The sequence below is a fragment of the Aquarana catesbeiana genome, linkage group LG06, assembly GCF_042186555.1.
Source record: "Aquarana catesbeiana isolate 2022-GZ linkage group LG06, ASM4218655v1, whole genome shotgun sequence".
Classification (NCBI taxonomy): domain Eukaryota; kingdom Metazoa; phylum Chordata; class Amphibia; order Anura; family Ranidae; genus Aquarana; species Aquarana catesbeiana.
Window position 1 is genome coordinate 303,193,353 of NC_133329.1, and position 14,932 is coordinate 303,208,284.

Consider the following 14,932-nt stretch of genomic DNA (forward strand, 5'->3'; position numbering starts at 1 on the left):
TCACCATGGGGTGGCGCTGTGGGCAGCGTGTATAGGCTATGCCACGTCCTTTTAATTTGATAACATGTACTAGGGCTTTGAAAGAATGGACTTTATAGGCATACATAAAATTCTAATAAAATATTTTGTTATACATTTTTAACAAGATATTATACACACATGAGATAAAATGCATGTAAAAGTGATTAAAACCTTCTCCCATGTCCAACATCCATTCAGAAACCTGGGCTTCAAGGATACAATGGGGAACCTAGGGAGATTCTGAGTAAGGCTGGGTTCACAATAGTGCGAATTGGATGCAGATTTCCCTGCATCCAATTTGCGCAGCAGGAGATTGTGACCGGCTCTCTATGGAGCCGGTTCACATATCTCCACAGCAGCTCTGGTGTGATTTGCACAGGAGTCCTGTCTGCCTTTTGGTCCGTTTCAGGTCCGAATTCAGCCAAAATATCTGGCTGAAATTGGACCTGAAACAGTGAACGAGGATGCCCCAGACTGTGTGCTCGTATGTGAACCCAGCCTAAAGCAAATAACCCAAAGGTAATGGCATAAATGGTGACCTAGACCGGTCAATTCCTATAGGTAGCCAAAAATGGGTCACTTAAGCTCACTCAGATGTTGTCATAACTGCTTTTCAAGATATACGTAGCTTGCTCGACTAGTTTTGCACCAATAAATGCGCTTCTTTTGGAGATAGATCAATCTAAGGGATATAGGAAGAGCAGAGTAACTAACTCTCCCCCCCCCCCCCAAAAAAAAAAAAAAATAACAATTACATTGATTTGAAATAACAGATAGATAGAATGGTATTTTAAGGGGGAGTACTTACACATATTAGAACAACATCCTTGCTGTTAAGGAGGCAGAACACCCTAATGGATACAGACCCAGATGGAGCAGCAGGACAATACAAAAATAGACCTAGACCAAGGTCTAAAGCAAAAAAGCAAGTATGATAGATTAGAGAGGAGATTCATAAAGGGCCATCAAACAGGTGACCTACATGACAAGATAACAAGAAAAGTCATAGAACCTACCTTTAAAGGTATAACTGTGTACGTGAGGCAAGTGTCTCTACATCAAAGGCTTAGGGCAAAAAATGGCATGGTCATCAACTGATCAAATCAATATTTATGTCGTAAACAGAAAAAATAACAGTAATATCATTGGTAAACACCAGGCTAGACTTCAAAATAATATTATAATAAGCTTGCATATGGTATTAAGCATAAGGCTGGCTCGCCTGAATGTAAAATACATGGGAGCTAGGTAAAGGTCCAATAGTATCTCAAAATAGATGCCAGAACCAGAATATGGTATTATTCACAAGAAATCACAGGGCCAAACACAAACAAGGCTCTGTAAGAGATATATACAAGGGTCAGTAGGCAGCGCAAGAGCCTCCAAAATCCCCACAGCTGCAGACGTTTGCAAAGGAAGGATATAACAATCAAAAACCTTAAATAATGTAAGATATGGGTTCCACATGGTGTCCTGGAACAGTATGTTGCTTTGGATTTTATAGAACAATAAAATGGGAATTCTTATACTATATGTTCTATATATCTATATAGATCTAGATAGATAGATAGATAGATAGATAGATAGATAGCTATAGATATATAGATCTATATCTATCTATCTATCTATCTATCTATCTATCTATCTATCTATCTATCTATCTATCTATCTATCTATCTATCTATCTATCTATCTATCTATCTATCTATCTATCTATCTATATAATTTATTGTGTGTGTGTGTGTGTGTGTTCCAACCCGGAACACCTGCAAAAACGCCAGGATGGCAATAAACAGGATAGTCACAGAGTGTGCAAAGTACGAGCAGAACGGCCGCACTGAAAGAGGGAATCCAATATAGGGGCATCCCCTAGTGGCCAAAGCCAGCAGTGCACCAACACAATGTTCATTAAGCAGAGAATTAGCCTATGGTTAAAGGTTTGAGAATATTTTAAGGGACAGAAGCTGGCCAACTGTCCCTTAAGGAGAAGGTTAGCAGTGTCAATTTCCTTATTACTTTTATTAGTTATTATTTTTTCCTTTTTTAATTTTTACCCTTGAAGGTTTGCTAGAACTGAAGCTCTATGCGGATCAAGGGATAGGTACAATCCCAATTCCAAAAAGTTGGGAACCTGTGTAAAATCTACATAGAAACAGAATGGAATGATCTTATAAACCAATATTTTTTTTAATATTATAATATATTCACAAAAGTGAGTACACCCCTCACATTTTTGTAAATATTTTATTTTTTTTAATTTTATTTATTTTTATTATTATATTTTATCTTTTCATGTGACAACACTGAAGAAATGACACTTTTCTACAGTGTAAAGTAGTGAGTGTACAGCTTGTATAACAGTGTAAATTTGCTATCCCCTCAAAATAACTCAACACACAGCCATTAATGTCTAAAACGCTGGCAACAAGAGTGAGTGCACCCCTAAGTGAAAATGTCCAAATTGGGCCCAATTAGCCATTTTCCCTCCCCGGTGACATGTGACTTGTTAGTGTTACAAGGTCTCAGGTGTGAATGGGGAGCAGGTGTGTTAAATTTGGTGTTCTCTCTCTCTCTCTCTCTCTCTCTCTCTCTCTCTCTCTCTCTCTCTCTCTCTCTCTCTCTCTCGTCACTGGAAGTTCAACATGGCACCTTATGGCAAAGAACTCTCTGAGGATCTGGAAAAAAAAAAACAGGACAGGTTCCATTCAGAACAGGTCTCGCCGTGGTTGACCAAAGAAGTTGAGTGCATGTGCTCAGCATTATATCCAGAGGTTGTCTTTGGGAAATAGACGTATGAGTGCTGCCAGCATCTCTGCAGAGGTTTAGAAGGGGGGGGTCAGCTTGTCAGTGCCTCTTCTAAAGATGATGCACAGGAAAGCTCCCCACAGTTTACTGAAGACAAGCAAAGTAAGGACATGAATTACTAGAACCATGTCCTGTGGTCTGATGAGACCATGATAAACTTACTTGGTTCAGATGGTGTCAAGCGTGTGTGGTGGCAACCAGGTGAGGAGTACAAAGACAAGTGTGTCTTACTTACAGTCAAGCATGGTGGTGGGCGTGTCATGGTCTGGGGCTGCCGACACTAGGGAGCTACAGCTCATTGAGGGAACCATGAATTCCAAAATGTACTGTGGCATACTGAAGCAGAGCATGATCCCCTCCCTTCGGAGACTAGGCCGCAGGGCAGTATTCCAACAGAACGACCCCAAACACACCTCCAAGACGACCACTGCCTTGCCAAAGAAGCTGAGGGTAAAGGTGATGGACTGGCCAAGCATGTCTCCAGACCTAAACCCTATTGAGCATCTGTGGGGCATCCTCAAACGGAAGGTGGAGGAGCGCAAGGTCTCTAACATCCCGCAGCTCCGTGATGTCATCATGGAGGAGTGGAAGAGGACTCCAGTGGCAACCTGTGAAGCTCTGGTGAACTCCATACCCAAAAGGGTTAAGGCAGTACTGGAAAATAATGGTTGCCACACAAAATATTGACACTTTGGGCCCAATTTGGACATTTTCACTTAGGGGGGTGCACGCCCTTTTGTTGCCAGCCGTTTAGACCATTAATGGCTGTGTGAGTTATTTTGAGGGGACAGCAAATTTACAGTTATACAAGCTGTACACTCACTACTTTACATTGTAGCACAGTGTCATTCTCCAGTGTTGTCACATGAAAAGATAGAATAAAATATTTACAAAAATGTGAGGGGTGTACTCACATTTCATATATATCTATATATAAAATTACAGTATTTAATCTCAGCATCTACAGTACATAATATCAAAGGAGATCAAGAATCTAGAGAAATCTCTGTACACAAAAGTAATTATTGGATGCCTGTGATCTTCAGGCCCTCCGATGGCACTGCGTTAAAATGGGCATGATTCTGTCTTGGACATATCTAGGCTCAGGAATACTTCCTAAAAGCAATGTCTGTGAACACAGTTCGCCATGCCATTCAAAAATGCAAGGCAAAGCTCTATCATTCAAAGAAGGAATATCTGAACATTAACTAGAAATGCCACTCTATTCTCTGGACCAAAGATCATTTTAAAATGGTCTGTTGCAAAATGGAAGACAGTTCTTTGGACAGACCAATTGAAATTTGACATTCTTTTTGACAACCATGGGCGCCGCTTCCTCCAGAGTAAAGAGGAGAGGAACCTTCTAGCTTTTTATCCGCACTCAGAACCCCATACCATCTCAGATGGTATGGGGGTGCATTAGTGCAAATGGTATGGGCAGCTGCCACATCTGGAAACGCGCTATCAATGTTTAAAAAAAAATCCAGGTTTTAAAACCGCATATGCTCCCATCCAGAAAACCTATTTTTTCAGGGAAGGCATTGCATATTTCAGCAGGATAATGCTAAACGGTATACTGCAGCTATGAGAACAGCATGGATTCATAGTAGAAGAGTCCAGGGCCTGCCTGCAGTCCAGACCATTCACCAATTGAAAATATTTTGTGCATTGCTGCAAGACGAAGACGACCCAGGACTGTTGAGCAGTTAGAATCCTATATCTGGCAAGAATGGGACAATGTTCTTGTCCCAAAACTCTAGCACCTGATCTCCGTTCCCAGACATTTACAGGGTGTTGTTAAAAGAACAAGAGCTACTACACCATGGTAAACATGACCCTGTCCGAACTTTTCTGAGACGTGTTATTGCCATCAATTTTTTTAAATCATTTTTTTTTCTTTTAATGGTACATTTTTTTAAGTGTATATATTTGATATGTTTTCTATTTTACATTGTAAATGCAATATGGGTTTGAGATTGGCAAATCATTGCATTCAGTTTTTTATGTAGATTTTACAGTGCCCCAACTGTTTTGGAATTAGGGAAAAAAAAAAAAAATACATATATTATGGTTTTGCGCATAACCACTACTTAAAAAAAAATACATTGTAACAATGTGTTTATAAAGCAAACCCGCACACAATGTTTGCAGGCCTCATTTATGCTGCTGCCAGCTCTCCTAAAAGCACAATATATAGCGTATATACCAGGTAAATTAAATATAATAGGTAGGGGGGCTGTTGGTTTGGGATGAAGTGTTGCTTTGCCTTCTAATTACTTTTTTAAGTATTAACAATGTATTTAACAAATTTGAAGCACTGCGCTCAAGCAATTACAGTATATTTAATATACAATGTTCTAAGAATGGTGACAACAGGGGTTCCCTAATTTTGGAGGTATTTCCTCTCATTTACTGTTTTGGCTTTGGGACAGGAAGTGAGAGAAAATCTCCCCAATAGAATGGAAAAAGGAAACTGATAGGGGTTAAATCCCTCCCTTGCTCTATCTGAAATGAAAAGAAAAGTTTTGCCTTTTTAGTTCTACTTTAAAACGGTTGTAAACTGAGGAAAAAACCTGCAAGACAAAGGCAAAATGTGCTAGTATGCATCACATACTAGCATATTATGAAATACTCGCCTTCGAACGAAGCTCTCTCAGCGGCGCCCAGTCACCGCTCCTTTCTTCCGGGATCACGGGCACCAGGGCTGTGAGTGGTCGGAGCCGTGATGTTGTCACTCCCACGCATGAGTGTGGGAGCCCTCGGTTCCGGGAAGAAGCTCTGAAGTTCCAGCATGGTATGCTGGACCTCAGCAGCTGCATGCAGGGTGAATGTATCCTAAACTGTGCAGGTTTAGGAGATATTCGTTTTACCTACAGGTAAGCCCTATTATAGGCTTACCTGTAGGTAAAAATAACAAAGCGGGGTTTACACAGGCTTCCAATAATCAATACCATGTGTAATATGCTGCCACCTTCAGCTGAGCATACTGGTAAACAAAGATGTTAGCCCATATACCCCTTCCCACTCCCATCAAAACTTGATTTGTGCTACTGCCCTTAGATAATTAATGGCCTCTCTCTAGTGAGAGCAGGTTTCTGGCTAATAGTTGCTATTTTTGTCTGAACTTCTGCCTGGAAGATTGATAAGACCATGCTCATTTCTTTACACAGAGAAGCCATTTTTCCTCCTTTAGTATGGATTTTTTCTATGTAGTTTATAGCTTTTTTCTTTTGCAACATTCTGGCAAGGTGTTTGCTAGCTTTATTCCCCCACTGGTATCTTTCTTTAGCTATTCTATTGAATGATTTTTTAGTTTCTTGTTCCATGAGATCCTTCAGTTCGTCTCTTTTTGTTACTAAGTTTTGATATATCGCTGACTGATTACCCTGGTGTTTCTGGTGTTCTTGCTCGGCTCTGTAGATCTCTTCCGTTAATTTTTTAATTTTTCCTGTTCTCGCTTTTTTTCTCCTTGCACCTACTTCTATCAGAATCCCCCATATGTAGGCCTTGTGGGCTTCCCACAAGGTGGACCCCGATACCTCTCCTGTATCATTTGTTGCAAAATACTGCTCTAATTCCTTTTCCAGGATGAGCTCGCTTCATCCTGGATTAGATCTTCATTTAATTGCCAAGCATAGGTTTGTCTTTGGTTGCCAGGTATCATCTTCATTCTTACTGGGGAGTGATCCGATAATGTTAATATTTCTACTCCAGAATCTATTACCCACTCTATCATTCTATTTTCAACCAATATGTAGTCTATCCTGGAGTAGGTTCAGTGTACGGGGGAGTAGAACGTAAAGTCTTGTATTTTAGGATGTAGAATCCTCCAAATATCTACCGATTGGCACACATGCAGTTTATGTTTTATCTTCTTTAGTTGTACATTATTTGTCCCCTGTACCCGGGACGTACTGTCCAAGCCTGGATCCATGTAGAATTTCATATCTCCCATCAGATTCACATGCCCCCTCTTAAATTCCATCAACTTCCCCAAGATGTCTTTTAAATACTTAATCGGGTTCCTATTCGGGGCATAGATATTTGCCAATGTGCACTCCATTTCGCTTAGTTTACCTTTTAGGAAGCGATATCTTCCTTCTGGATCAGTCAACTTTTACTCCAGTGTAAACCGGATTCCTTTCGCAAACCCCAATGCGACACCTCTAGCTCTCTTTGTGATTGTGTTTCCGTAGTACCATGTCGGAAAGTTACAGGAGTGCAATTTCACATTGGACTCATGGGATAGATGGGTCTCTTGTAAAAAGACCACCCCTGCTCCATATCGTTTTAACTCTTTAAAATCTTGTGTCTCTTGGTGGGAGTATTTAAACCTCTAATGTTATAGGTCATAAAATTTTATTGTTGTCATTTCTTGTTTCTTAATTTCCTATGCTGAACACACTTTACTTGACTATCCCGAGGATTAACCGTTCTTATGTGCAAAATACCAGAGGTGCCCTCCCTTTAACCCCCCCGCCCTCCCCCCTACTTCCCCCTACTTCCCCCTACTTCCCCCTACTTCCCCCCTACTTCCCCCCTACTCCCTCCCTGGCCACTTTCTGACCCAAAACTCCCCTGTGGTGGTTCTACCCACTTCCACATGAGACTCTCCAACCTTGAGGTGTGGCTCTGATCCTACCCCCACTCCCCTTGTACCGGAGAACCGGGGTGGATCGTGGGTGCATGGCGGACTCCTGGAACACCAAACTCTAGCCCTCCACCCTCTAACTCTCTGAGTTTACACCCTGACCAGGTGGGTTTCACCCCTAGAAGGGAGGGAAGGGACAGCGGTGTGAGAACGTTGCTCCTTCTCCAGAGGATAAAAGAAAGTGGGCCCGTGTCTACTCCTGTCGATAGATGCCGAAAAGGCCTTCGACAAGGTAGACTGGGGGGGACTCATGATGCAGACTCTAGAAACTATGGGAATTGGCCCTAGAATGATCCGATGGACCAAAACATTATATCACCATCCAACAGCAACCATAAGAATAAATGGATTGCAGTCAGCACCCTTTGAGATAAAAAACGGAACGAGACAGGGACAAGATAAGGGGTGCCCCTTATCCCCACTGCTATTCGTGCTGTCTTTGAAGCCATTATTGGCTATGGTATGAAACAACCCTGACATAAGAGGATTCAAGATTGGAGATGAAGAATATAAACTTGCAGCATTCACATTGCTTTTACATTGCCAACCCTAGGATCACAATGCCCAACTTATTAAATACTTTAAAACAATACGGCGAAAAATCTAATTTTAAAATAAATCTAGCTAAGTCAGAAATCCTTAACATAAGTGTATGTAAGACAGACGAACAACTGCTGAAAAAGGAATTTAAGTTTTCCTGGAGGAAGGAACTTAAATATCTGGGAATAAAGTTAGCAAATACTATGGAGAAGGTATACAAAATAAACTATATACCACTGCTTGACGAAATTAGAACCAAATGTAATAAAATAATAGGCAGGCTTATATCATGGATAGGATGTATTAACATTATAAAGATGGCCCTCCTACCAAAGATCACCTATAAGTTCCAGATGTTACCAGTGGCTCTACCCCAACCATACCTCAGAAAGTTAAAATCGATAATAATTAACTCAATGTGGAAACACAGAAAACCAAGAGTATCCTTCGCAACTTTAAGCCAGGAAAAGAAAAGAGGAGGGATAGCTGTACCAGACATTTAAACCTATTATAAAGCTATAGTGTTGTCGAGGGAGATCGCATGGGTTAGGGAAAAAGCGAAAAAAGATGGGTCAGTATATAGAAAAAACACTTAGCAAAGCACAATTGGGAAACATAATATGGAATCCACCACACTTTAGAACGTTGGACGTACATGCACACAACGCACTAACACGGAATGTTTTCAAAATTTGGGATATGACATATAAACACCTTAATGGGAATTACAATTCTCCGCTAATTGCGCTGAAAGATAACGATTTTTTTGCACCAGGGAAAAAGACAATAGGGGGAAACTGGGTAAAAAAAGACACGACACAGTTAAGAGACATTATTAAAAAAGGAAAAATGTTATCACTTCAAGAGTTAAAACACAATAAGGATCTATGGTTGATAGATGAGTGGCGGTATCTCCAGTTGTACCATTTTGTCAGGAGTTTACCTCACCCAATTAGATCAGGGGAAGAGTTGACTCCATTGGAACGGCTTTGTACTGTAGACAACTCAAAAAATACGACCTCTGGGTTATATAGACTCTTGATGACGGTGGATGAAGTGGAGATCCCGCCATACATAAAAAATTGGGAACAGGAATTGGGGTCACGAAGGGATAAGACCACTATAGGAAAAATTTTGTATCTGACTCATAGTTTGTCAGTAGACACTAAAACTGCTGAAATTAACTACAAATGCCTAACCAGAGGGTACGCAACCCCAGACAAAATCGGCAAATATCAAAGGGATAAATCCGTGGAATGTTGGCGAGGCTGTAAGGAGGTAGGGACAATGGCTCACTTATAGTGGGACTGCCCCAAAATTAAAAAATATTGGAAGAAGATTATATATTATATAAAAGAAATCACAAAAAAAGAAATAGTGGAAGATCCATGGGTTGTGCTGCTTCACAGAGTGGCGGGAGATGTGAAGCAGTACAAGGACTCGCTGATACCGCACTTGTTAAACGCAGCTAAAAGACTTATCCTCAAGAAATGGCAAGAAGAGGAAAGTCCATTAATATGGGAGTGGATTGACTCTGTAGAGAAAACTTATAATATGGAATGTCTGAGAGAAAGTTTAGAAGACAATAATGAAGGGTTCAAAGCGAAGTGGGAATGTTGGAAAGAGTTCAAAAGATCAAGGAGCTATGCTGAGGAATTGAGATTATAGGTCTATAATGGGGATTGACGCATTAAAGTCCTATTAAGAGCTAGAACGCAGAGGTAGGGGGGAGATGTGTGTGGGGGGGGGGGGAGGATGTCGATCAGGTATCAGATTTTGTAATAAGGAAATATATTTTTTGTGTAAGAATTGTTATTTGAATTTTATAAGTGCATCTGATAAAAGCTACTATGATGTGACAAAGAGTTGGGACAAAAATGAACTGTAATGGTGAATTAAGTCTCCCACAAGAGTTCTCTGAAGTGGCACAAAAAAAAAAAACTGATCCGATGTGCAATCCAGATGTGTTCTCATAGAAGGAGATGAGCATGGAGTGCGTATCTGCAGTGCTCAGAAAACGCACAGGGCTCTTTTTAAATTCACAGCAAACGTGCACTATCGCTGCATCACACATATATGAACTGGCTCCATAGAAGGCCAGTTTGATCCACATGTCATTCGAATCTGATGCGGTTCTAAACATATCCAATTTGCATTTTACGTGAACAGAGCTTTAGGGTTCTAGTGGACTGAGTACCCTGCTGTTTTGACGTTTGGGCCGTTTCCACCTTCTGGACCTAGGATCACCGGTATGGGATTTCTGTTCAAATCCAAGAAACCAAATATGTCCTTTTTGGTACTCCCAGTAGTACCTGATATTCTGTAGGAGCAAGAGATTTGCTCAGCAACACCCAGTTGGGGAGGCTTACCACAAAAAGTGAAAAAGCTCCTGTGGTGCATACAGCTTTTTCCTGCTCCAACAGTTCTTTGACTGTTGCGGTTGAGGAAGTACTAGTCTTTAAAGACCCAGTGGACAAAAGATTTGAGGCCATCTTAATGGTCCCTTTTGCGCTGTCAAATTTGGCCATGCAACTGTTGGTGGTATCTATGGCTGTTTGCCAGACCCTGACAGTTTGGACAGCTCTGGACTGATTCCAATGGATTCCTTAGTGCTCCAAAAAATGGAGCTTCTTCCAGTAGCTATGTATTACTGTGTAGACAGTGGTTAGGTTCTATGCACCAAAATTCTCACCTGGCTCTTTATGTCTGTTTAGACGTGCAAAATTCTCTGACTGTTGAACTGGTCCACGGAGACAATCTGTTAGAAATGTCTTGAAAGGATTTTATTTGACGGACAGTGACTCTTTGGAGAGTCCTTAGACACCTTTTAAGTCATGGACAGAGAGACCACTCTTACCTAGTAAGAAGAAAGCGAAGGTGCCTGTTTTCTGGCCCAGACTTCCACTTCTAAGGTCATGTCCTGGACGTCCAGGTATGACTGATACAGGCTAGAATTTCAATCTCTGCCCTCTCCCTACTTTATGACCTCAACTCTCCCACTTCCCTGAAGAGAGTGCCGGCTCTTCAAACTGCCTTGCAGCAACTTCACTCTTTGGGAGTGATTGTCTTATATCCCATTTGATGAACAAGTTTAGGGCTTTTATTCTAATCTATTTATGGGCTTGAAACCCAACAGGGATGTTCACCCCATTCTGGATCTGAAGGTTCTCAATGCCTTCTTGTACGTTTGAAAAGTTATATATGGAATTGGCTTAGTCTGTATTTGCATTGCAGTTACCCCCCCCCCCCCCCCCGTTCATGTCCCCTCTCCCAAGGTGCTTACCTCAATCCTTGGGATACTGCCCTTTCAGGGAATCCACATTATTGAATATCTGGATCACCTCCTCTTGTTGAAGGAACACTCCTCCGAGGTCCTTGCGGCCAATGTCTGGTAGTCGATAGACTCTTCAGAGCTAAGGGTGGATCCTTAACCTCCAGAAGTCTGTGTTGGATGTGACACACCACTCTGAGTACCTGGGCCTAGTGTTGGATACAGCCCATGTCTGGATGTTTCTTCCCTGGGAGTGAGTGCTGACCCTCTATGCACTTCCTCTGACACTTTGCCACCAGAAACTTCCATTAGTCTCATTTTGCACTATACTGAGCCTCATGATGTCATTATTTGTGGTGGAGCTGTTTGCCCAGTTTCACTCCAGGCCTCTGCAGCAAAATGCGCAGACTGTGTGGACTGTGTGGACCAAACTCCCTCAATCTCTGGACTGGCCCATGCTCCTGTTTCCCAAAGCCAGAATACCTCTGACCTGGTGGCTGACCAGTCCTGCACTGGAATTGTAAGTCCTTTCACAAAGGATGCCAGCCTGTCACGCTGGGGAGAAACCGTTTAAGGGACATGGTTGTCAAGACAATTCAGACTTCCTATTGACATGGTCAAGCTAAGGGCCCCTTGCTTATGCCTGTTATGGGTGGCTTGGGCCAAAAGGCAAGTTCCAGTCTTGTCCATATCCACAAAGGAAACAATTGGCTGGTTTGCTTCCTCAGTTGCTAGCACCTAGACACAGGGTCTCTTCAAGATCTCTTCAAGGTGGACTGGTTTGTGGCCATGCTTAGGGATGCAAAGACCTTCACAGTAGACACGGGTGATCCCCGTGGATCAGTTCCAGCTGATATATGCCTGACCTCATCTATGGATTGTCATTTGGCTGCTTTGCAGGCTCAAGGTGGACAGTATTCCAATGATTTTGGTGGCAGCAAATTGGCCTAAATGGACTTGGCATTCAGATAGTCTCAGATTCCTGGGAGACACTCTGTGGGGACTTCCTGACTGACCCAAGCTTCTGTCTCAAGGGCCAGTCTACCATTCGACTTCACTGTTGTTAGTTTGACTTCATTTCTGATACAACCCAAGTCCTGAGGGAATGGGATCTTTACAACTTCATTATGTCAACAGTATTCTTGGATGTCCTGTCTAGCATTGCCCAGTATGGCAGCATAGGTACCCAGATAAATAATTTAAATCCATCTGTGGTGGAAAATATGCAAAGTGACTGTTCCTTGCCAAGATGATTTCACCCTTGCACCATAAGGGCATTGCCCTGCTACCTTTGCCCCACTACAAAGCATTCCAAAGAACTTCTCTACACTGTTTTTAGTTGTAGTATGTGCAGTGCAAGTTCACCTCTCAGCCATTGTCTCTATCCCAACCTCGTTTTTTTTTTTTTTGTTTATCCTGCCTGTGGGTTCTCTCAGAAGCTGTTCTGCATCGTATTGCAGCATTTCTAGGTGGATTAGGCAGGTTATCACCAATCCTTTCATCTTGGAAGATAGGGATCCTCCTTTCCCTGTTAAGGCTCTCTTGACTTGTTTTGTAGTCATCCCTTTGACTTTTTAGCAGAAAGTGTCTGTTTCTCAGATTTGTAAGGCCACCACCTGATCTTCTGTTCACATGTTTACATTCTAACAGGTGGAAATTCAGGTTTTTGCTGTTGCCAGATTCAGCCGTTAAGGTGCTCAGGGCATCCCAAAGTCTTGATTAATGGAAGCCTGTGTTCTGTACTTTATGATAAAAAAATAAGGATATTTGACTTGCCTATACTTTTTTTGTAATGGAAAACAGTACAGAACACTGGAAACTGTCCCCTCTGTAATGGCTTTTTCCTGTTATTTGCTAAAAAAAACAGATGATTGCTGGCAGTGTGAGGGGGATATTTGGGCTGTCCTAACAACTTTGTTTGCCAATGTGCTCACCTGAAGGTGGCAGCTTATAACATGGTCTTGATTATTGGAAGCCTGTGTCCTGTAATGTACTCCAAGGAAATGATTTTGTGAGTAAATTAAAAATCCTTATTTACTCACTTTATTTTGAGTGTTAGGTGAAGGATGGCTTACAGGTTCTGGCTGACCTCATGTGCTGTTTCCAAGCTCCTAAAAATGCATGCCAAAGTCAAATAAAAAATCCTTTTGGAGGAATGGAAACCACCATATTCTGTTATTTAACCCTGCTATGCATTCTCAAGAGTTTTGGAAACGGTGTTTAAGTAAGCTAGTTGTCAAGGCAGCATGTTTCTGACTTTAGGTGATCCCTAGAGACAGAGTATCACCACACACATTATAATGACTGCACAATCTCCTCCTCCTCCTTTAGATCTACCAACATTTTCACCTTTAGACCTACCAGTAAGGGTAAGGGTTTAACGGCATAATAGATTGGATAATTGGGGTTGATCCTCTTTTACATATTTTTGGTAAATGAAAGATTGTATTGTTAGACTATAAAGTTTATGGTGAGCTTTTTATATAATGGGGTAAATGTACATCTTCTATATGCAAGCCTATATACTATTGATAGTTTTTGTATAATCCCAGTTGTAACTGGTTCTCTTTAACTGAAGCTTTACTACTGTGCAGCTTGCCAACAGATGTGACAGCTTTTCCCCAGCATAAATCTGGCAGGGAATAGAGCTACAAGCTGTGCAGACGGTGCCATGGAGTAAGAAGAGTACATGCCTTCCAGTGTAAACCAATGACACATGCCAGGGGAAATGGGCCTCTTTGCCCTTACACAATGTGCCAATGGCAAGAAACAGTCACTTTGCATATTTGCCACCACAGATGAATTTAAATCTTTTATCTGGGTACCTATGCTGCCAAACTGGGCAATGCTAGACAGGACATCCAAGAATACTGTTGGCAGATCTGATTTTAATTTTATTGCAATGACAGCAGCAATATTTTTTCATCAGTACTTTATTACTGTAAAGCAGGTAACAGAATGAAAGCATAAAGTGTATATTATAGTGTGGGATGTTTTGTTATAGTTGAGAGAGAAATCTGCAGAGCTGCTCTCAGAGGTAATAAAGCATTCATAGAATTATTCATATGAAATTCCCAAGTGGAAGATGAAAACCTTCCATTCCCAGTAAACCCAGGGGACTTCAATTTTTCTACTTTATATATGAAGGCATTTATGAATACTTTTCCCTTAGCATCCATAAAAAGTGGGACATCACAAGCCCCTATAAATAGGGAGCAACTAAACAACAAGAAAGCTAAGATGAGACCTCAACCCATTTTAGAAAAGTGAGAACCCACACAAAATCAGAAATGTGCCTTTTATAGCTGCATAGAGTTAAGTATTATGTAAAACTGAACATAATGCAGATATAAAACCAATGCAGCTCTGTTGTCAATAAAACATTTTTTTTTTTTTTTTATGCAAAGCAGTGTAAGTACCTGAATTTACTTGGTATTAGTCTTTTGACAGAGATCAGGCTGGAAGGGAGAGGTAGTACAAGGAGCTAATCATTTGTGTTGCTGTGTTCATGGGATAACAAGGGACATGATGATAGAGAGCAGAGGGACAGTGAGAGATGAGACAGTCAGTATGCTGCTTTTATTGTTCAGTCAGACTGCAGGGGGACTAGATCTGTTTTGTTTTTTATAAAGGGGTTGTAAACC

General features: G+C 41.3%; 1 protein-coding gene across 1 annotated transcript in view; it reads left to right on the top strand.

Moving 5' to 3' along the window:
* SPAG16 (sperm associated antigen 16) overlaps nucleotides 1–14,932 on the top strand; it is a 1,492,162-nt gene that overhangs the window by 82,113 nt on the left and 1,395,117 nt on the right. The gene's annotated exons all lie outside the window — the stretch shown is intronic.